The sequence below is a fragment of the Contarinia nasturtii genome, unplaced genomic scaffold (assembly GCF_009176525.2).
Source record: "Contarinia nasturtii isolate CC-2019 unplaced genomic scaffold, AAFC_CNas_1.1 Cnas_scaffold_5412, whole genome shotgun sequence".
Lineage (NCBI taxonomy): Eukaryota > Metazoa > Arthropoda > Insecta > Diptera > Cecidomyiidae > Contarinia > Contarinia nasturtii.
In genome coordinates, this window is record NW_022202684.1 from 1 (window position 1) to 8,189 (window position 8,189).

At 30.7% G+C, this 8,189-nt stretch overlaps 1 long non-coding RNA gene across 1 annotated transcript; it reads right to left on the minus strand.

Annotated features, from left to right (window-relative positions):
* Window positions 1-1,911: 1,911 nt before the first annotated feature.
* On the minus strand, window positions 1,912-7,465 carry LOC116351409. The gene is made up of 2 exons (XR_004202134.1): window positions 4,638-7,465; window positions 1,912-3,301 (listed from the first exon to the last, which is right to left on the minus strand). It is a non-coding gene; the product is annotated as an uncharacterized LOC116351409 (long non-coding RNA).
* Window positions 7,466-8,189: the final 724 nt, after the last annotated feature.

The following is an 8,189-nucleotide window of genomic DNA, read 5'->3' on the forward strand; positions in this document are numbered from 1 at the left end:
GTTCTTGTTGTTGCTGTTTTCTTATCTTCTTTTTTTTATTTTTCATTGCGCGACGACCCTCAGTCTGACACATTGAATCGACCAATTTTTTGTTTTTTGTGTCTACATTTGTTTTAGGCTCTGGTTGACATTTGTTGAAATCAGCAAGCAATTGTTTTTTCAGATCTTCAAATTTATTGGTCACGATTTGTTCGATGTTTGTTTTTTTTTCGTTGTCAAATTGCTTCCGAGACCAGCATGTAAAACATGTAACTGCGAAAGGCGATTCAGCACTGAAGAGTTTTTTGAATTCATCTTCAACACGTTTGTCGCTAACATATGAAAATGCATTTTTAGCTGGATCTGTCAATTGTAGAAGTCCAAATTTTATCGAGAAACTCCTCACAACATCATCCCACAATCTCATGCATGCCACATATATCTTTTTCTCACAAATCATGCAGTTCAAATGCAGACCAGAATAGCGTAATCCGTCGCAACCATTTTCAACATAGCAATGCAATTTACTCATGTTGTACCGTCAATTACACTAACAACAATGATGAGACACTTTTTCGTTCGTTTTCTTCCTCTTCTTTTCTTTAATTTACTTCAAATCACTTAAACTTGATGTTTTTCTTGTACACAATTCAATAATAATTCTTTCAATAATTTTTCCTGTTTTTTTTAATGTGATTTCGATTAAAATTAAGCAAAATTAAAGTATCCAAATAGAGGCGAAGAAAAAAAAACATGCAGACGTGACAGCTCACGTCATTGAGAAAATAAATTTCCAAAAATTACGAACGAACGAACGTGTTCGTTGTTCGTTGTTCGTACGAACATACGAACGAACAATCCGAACAATTCATTTTCTACGAACGAACGAACGAACAAAAAGACCAAAAAAATATTCTACGAACGAACGAACGAACGTTCGTGGACAGCTATGACTTGAAAATAACCAATGTGATATCGAAGCCTCAGCAAACGAGCAACCGATAAAGAATAACGCCGCTACTCCAAGAGTGACTGGGTCTGCCATAATGATAATAACATCACTTTCTTTTTTTTCACTCTATAATTACGAACTATTTGATTATTTATTTATTTTTTTTCTATTTATGTTTATATAACTTTTTACTTGACTTTAAATTTGTTATAACTTTTTGGTTTGGGTTCTTTTGTCGAACTTCGCCATGTATTTTATGCTAATTGACTATATATAAGAGTAATTAGTGTATTCAAACCCAATTTTATAGCAAAAACAGCGCCATATTCGGTCTTTTCATGCCAAAAAACCCCCATATACTCATTTTCAGAGCGTTTGAATGGATACCAATTTTACTTCAAAATGTGGATTTCAAAAGGGAATAATCAAATCAATTTTTTTTAAATGACTCAATTTTTTTTAAAACGAATTGTGTGGCTTAACTATACTTGAACCGTACTACAACGCCTGATTGGTCACCCCTCTGGGATATTGCATGAATTCAAAATGTTACTAGAGTATAAACAGCCAATTTTGGTTTTACGGAAAACTCTCTAGAAAATTGTGGAAAATCCTGACGTGTTAGATAAAAACGGGTGATGCCATTGAAATCGGCATACTCAAATTATGTAAAAACGGTGGGTCTCGTCTCCATCACACTTTTAAAGTTGAAAAATTACGCATCGTGTATTCCATATACAATTCTTATGATACTAATGAATGTCGTTTCTCCTTTCCATGTATTCACACCTAAATGTTACGCTATGGCAAACGTAAAAATGATTGAAAAAAAAAAAACAAACACATTTAAATTAATTTTTAAGCGAATTTATACATATTATTTATTCAAGTCGTCAAAAATAAGTCAATTTTATTCCGTTTCCTAACATTCACCAGTTTCATTATTATTATTATTGGGCGCGAATAAAACGGCTTCAAAATCAGTGAGTAAAATAAATTATAGTGTTCAATAGTGTTTTATTTTTGTAACTATTATTAAAATAAAATAATTTTTTGTGGAATTGTTCACACTAATAAGCTATGTTTGAAAATTATTACATAATATATAAGTGACTTATTTATTTCATTTTTTAAAGATTAAAGGTGTTGGCGATCCAATTATGTTCTTGCAAATACCAAACTTTTGCATATTTTTTTTCGTTTTTGACAAAATCTTTCCACTACGCTGTTCAGCAGAGCAATGATGGGCAAACAGTTTGCATCAATGATTTCAGTGTTTCCAAAATTCATTGCAGGCTAAAATTTATTGGAAACTACTAAATTTAACCATATTTTCAGCTCCGTAATTTGTGCTCGTTTCAAATTAGTCAAAATGGCATAGATTTTGATATCGGAACGACATATTGAATAAAAATTGGATTGCTATATAATTTATGACGATAAAAGGCTCTCACCTTGGAAATAATCTGAATATCTTAACTTATAATTTTATACATAGATGGATATTATAATAATTCTTCGAAAATGTATCTTTTTCGATCCGTTTACTTCAAAATGAATTTTAACTCTATTATTTCGTTATGAAAGAAGAGTAAACTTAACAATCTATCGAGCAAAGTTGAGAAACTTTATGTTTTTTATAGTTATAATTCGTTTTTTTTTCTGTCAGAATTGACTATTTTGTGATTAGATTTCTTCTTATACAATATTTCATGTGAATAGGAAACTGAAAATTTAAAGAAACAGAAATAGTATGCTTTGAAGTTGTTCATTGTTAACATAAGTCATATTAGATTGAATTTTTATTGTAATTAAAAGTAATAAATGTACGAATTCAAATTGACACTGAGTTAATGTATATATGTATCTTTAATCAACGTATAAAATGTTTGTTCTTATTTTATGTTAAAAACAATTAAGAAAGAAAAATGGAGGAAAAAAAATACTTCAATATGCTTCTCCTATGTTTAAAAATTGCCTTTGATTTGAGTTGAATTATCAGAATCACAAATGTGTTCTGTTTTTGTTCTTGTGTTGAAATAAGAATAAAATTGGCTATAACTTTGCTTAGATATTGCAAACATAGCGCGTTATTTACTTCGACTTTATTTTTGTCCTTTTTGTTTGAAATAGGATTAACAATATATTGTTGTATTAATCCATTTCTTCATACGAAGAAGTGGGCACTTCGAACATGTATCGCCTCGATCTCTCATCAATAATATGTAATTTGTTTTCAAATGCAATTTAAACAGATCTTTTGGATATTATTTATATACTGTTGGGAATATACTGTGTGTGCGTTTAATTGCTTACAGCTAAAACAAACCTTTCTTCTTTTTCTCTTTTTTGTCTTTTCCGTCGACGGTCCTGTAAAAAGTGTTTAGAATTTAATAAGTAAAGAATTAATAAGAACATCCTTATGTGTAAAGTTATGTCAAATTTTGTGAATTTCATTTTAATTTGATTTTTTTAATAAATTATGAATAAAGTTTATTGATAATAACCAAATCGATTTTTTCTGACCCAACCAATTCTGTTTCTCTCATTTTAAAATTAGGAGAGTGCTGATTTTTTTTGTGAAGGCATGTGTTAAAGAATGCAACTTATTCTATGTACATGTAATGGTTATAGCCAATTAGAAGATCGAAAAATTCTGTGTACATATAATAAAAAATATTCACAGTGCATAGCGATTTATATTCAGACTTCTTCAAGATAAATAAACTCGATTGCACATAATATGTTTGTGTATTGTCGCGATATTCTCTAGTGTTGCCAATTGCGACTTAAAAATTTCATGTGGGAGTGGCCAAATTGGCCAAATACCAAAATGAGATCGTCTGATCGGACACATAACGGTCATTTTTCCGAAAAATATTGCACAGTTCCTTTCGAAAATTTCATCAATTTAAGCAAGTCAAAGATAAAAAATGTGCATACTACACACCACTGAAAAGAAAATCCACTGTTGATTTTCCAAAAACAAAAAATTCTCTAGCAAATCAGACAAATTTACGTTTTTTTTTTTTTTTTGGAAGTCACTTTTCGAGGCTAAAATCCTTATCAAATCGAAAGAATTTTCTCCGCGAAAACCCCTTGCAAATCGGAAAAAAATCTCTCGGAACCAAAAACCGTAGCAAATTGAAAGAATTCTCCTCAATTTTCTACATTGATGAGCTAAAAAAAAAAAGTTTTCACTTTTTTGAATCAAAAACCCTAGCAAATTCGAATAAATTTCGCAAAAAAAATATCTCATCCAAATCACAGGGGGGGGTAAACCCCCCTCCGCACACTACTGCTGTGCACTGTGAATATAAACTTAGTATACATTTGTATATTCAAAACGTTTCAGAAATTCTCTCCTTTTTACTTTGAGTTCATTCTGACGCAACGTTCCGAATTTACAAATTAGTTGTGTTAGTTTTTTGTATTCACACAATTGAATTGGTTAGAATAAAAATCCGACTTGTATGCAAAGTCTATAAAAGTTGAACACAGGTTTTTTTTTATATAGAATTGCTGTTGCATTACAACAAATAAACTATGAAAAAAAACTCCGTGTTCAACTTTTATATACTTTGCATACAAGTCGGATTTTTATTCTAACCCATTCATGGGTGTTGTAATTGTAACCATAGTTTTATTATGAATTCATTACATTATAATAATAACGTGAGAAATGTATTTTCGAGATGAATTTTACCGTCAATTTTCCATTTGATGCAAAATGGTGACTCCAAAATTCTTAGCTCAACTGAAAAAAAGTCAGTTTTGCTTACATCAAACATTTAATATTTACTGTCGGCTATTTTAGCTGATTCAAATCAAGAAAATACTACACATTGTATATCATTCAAAATAAGGAAATCCCGTGTTTAAATGAATTTCGTAACCAGGTTTTTCGCAACATTTTGGTTACATCGTCATGCCGAGTGTTATTCGGACTTCACTTGTGTCGAAGTTTTCATCAAAGTAAGATCACTATTAAGAGGCTTGGATTTTTTTTGCATATTTAGAAAAAAATGATAAATGTAGTTACGGTTACGGCGTGCGCTCACACAAACACACACACGCACTTGAATCAGCCAATACCATTCATATTTCATTTATTAATTAGAATATAAGAGGATCAGTAGTTTGAATAGATTCAGATAAGTCAATACCATACACTGTTCAATTAGAATATAAGAGGATTAAATAAACTGAGAAAAATTATATTTTTCTTCAACTGTTGTCTTCTACAGTTTAACCAAAGTTTTTTATTTCGTACAGATTTTTCTTTCAGATGATGGTGGGTGATATATGAACGCATAGTTCAAGAATTATATATGGTGAATAGTTCTTTGTTGCTTCTTTATGAGTTTTGAATTTTTGAAGGTAAACGATTTATTTTGAAGAATAGCAACTCGATTTTTTTCTTATTGACATAAAATTTTGTTTGCTCTAATTTTTTTTTCACTTGTAATTCAAACTCTTTCAAAATAACTGCAGACACGACATCGTCAATTTTCAATTAAATTGATTCATTTTTCGTTGTCGATTGGTAAATGTAATATATATGAACGGTGGCTTTATGATTTTTTTTTCTTCAATATAAATACATTTTAATCGTATGTATTTATATCGTCATCATTGAAATACTTTTGTTTGATTTTTTATCATCTCTGCTCGCATTGGAGAAAATATTTGAATTCAAAGTAGTATGTAACATTTCATACGTTTTTTGTTGCTCGTTGACGTTTATACGTTTATATAAGTTTTCGATAGATGGCGACACAAATAAGATTTTAATTTTAAATATTTATTCTCTCCATTGAAATCGATGAAAGAAAACGTAATACATGTAGACATTACATGCTTTGTTGACTAGGATAATTTTAGTTCAAAATTAAGAAATCCAACATAACAAAAAACAGTTCTTTTCAGGACTACTAATTTATTTTTTATAAAGAATTATTTCATAATACATTCACCTCCATAGAAATAGCGTATTCCGTTCGTTTACTTGAAAATCAAATATGTTCTAAACGGCAATTGAAAGTGTTTTGATATTTTTTTCATATGCGATACGCTCGAAAATATGGTTGACATAACTGTTCATGATTGACATGGCTTTGTTGGAAACACCAGTGTCTGTGTTAACTTGGTAGTCACAAACTGAATGCCAAAACACATATCGCAACATTCGCGTTTTCACTGCATATCGCAACATTCGCGGTTTCACTGCATATCACAAAATTTCGCGAAGAAAAACCTAGAGAAAAACTATTTATATATCCACGCGCTGAAAAGGACTGTTTTTTTGTTTTGTTGTTGAGTTTTGAACTAAAATTATCCTAGTCAACAAAGCATGTAATGTCTACATGTATTACGTTTTCTTTCATCGATTTCAATGGAGAGAATAAATATTCAAAATTAAAATCTTATTTGTGTCGCCATCTATCGAAAACTTATATAAACGTCAACGAGCAACACCTGCTACCATACTACTTTGGTGGATCCATTTTTTGTTTTTGTGTTTATGACTTTTGTTTGCTCATAACCATTTAAACAACGATATAATCGAATGAAAATTAAAACAATCACCAATAGATGGCGCATCGTCTAGTTGCTTGTATATACGCGACCAATATAAACATAAATGCAAAGTGTATTGGTCATTGTTTCAGATTGAATTAATTATGCGCAATTACATACACATACACATATACTGTAGCAGCTAGTTTGTCGGCACTGTTATTACGAAATGTCAAATAATCTTTCGCACTTACACAGCGAGCTCCATTCGGAATAGTTAAAATAATTTAGTCTCAAAGGGGGAAAAAAACCGTAATTAATTTTTTTTGTGCTCAAAATCAAATAAGCCTCAATAATTATCGAATTAATTCATATTTTGTCGTGATTTCAAACAAATTGATAACAAATTGGAAAATATTCTAAACTTTAAAAAACGTGTTTGATAATTTCATCATCTAAACGATCAAAGAAAGTGAGACGCAATTGTCAATCAGACCAACGGAACGATTTTTCCTGTGCATTAATTCATCCAAGTCCCAAAATAAATCAGGTAAATTCATGTTTTGTCGTGTTTCGAAAATAAATTATCGCTATCGGCACGTGTTCAATTTTTTTTTTCTTTGCTTTTTGAAGTTTGGTTATGTTCTGTTCCGCTTGTTTGTTGTCCAAGATCTTTCTTTGATATTGTACGAATATGTATCGATTTGTTTCTATTTTTTCCGTATTTTATAATTAAGGATGCGTCCGAAGCGTACTTGCGTTAATGAAACTGTGGACAATAGTCAACAAACTGAGCCGGCACAAGATCAAGACGAAGAAGAAGAAGAGAATCATCCATTGGATGTGACTGTGGACAATAGCCAACAAACTGAGCCGACGGAGTTCAGCATTCAATTACAACAGTGTACACTAGGGTGTGTCCACATGGAAAATATTAAAAAGTGGCTAGTATCATTTTGAAGAGCGTAAAATTCTGTATAAGATGATTTGATTTTTTATGCTGATTGGTGGCCGATGTCACTTCCTGGACTAAAAACAAATTTGTAAATTGATTTCATGTCGCATTCACGCCAGAATGTGTAATCAATGAAATTATAAGATTGAACAAAATTAAAAACATGAAATATAATTTTAATATCAATATTATTGCTTAAATATTCAAAAAAAGTAACACAAAAACTAACAATTCTACCACAATAAACCAAAACAATGCAAAATCGCCAATTCATTTGACACATAACCTGTCACCGAATCACGCTTCAAATGTCATTCTGTCAAATGAATTGGCGATTTTGCATTGTTTTGGTTTATTGTGGTAAAATTGTGAGTTTTTGTGTTACTTTTATTAATATTTAGGCAATTATTTTGATATTAAATTTATTTTTAGTGTTTTTAATTTAGTTCAATCTTATATTTTCATCAATTACAGATTTTGGCGTGAATGCGACATGAAATCAATTTACAAATGTGTTTTTAGTCCAGGAAGTGACATCGGCCACCAATCAGCATCAAAAATCAAATCATCTTATACAGAATTTAACGCTCTTCAAAATGATAATAGCCACTTTTTAATATTTTTCATGTGGAAACACCCTAGCTGTACACCATGCACCGTTGGTTTGGAAGTCATGTCACAGAACGAATCTGAAACTCAGTATTTCAATCGATACCGAGCCACATCAAAACAATCGACAGCAACAACAACACTCAAATTCGTCAAGCCACCATTCACCGATAC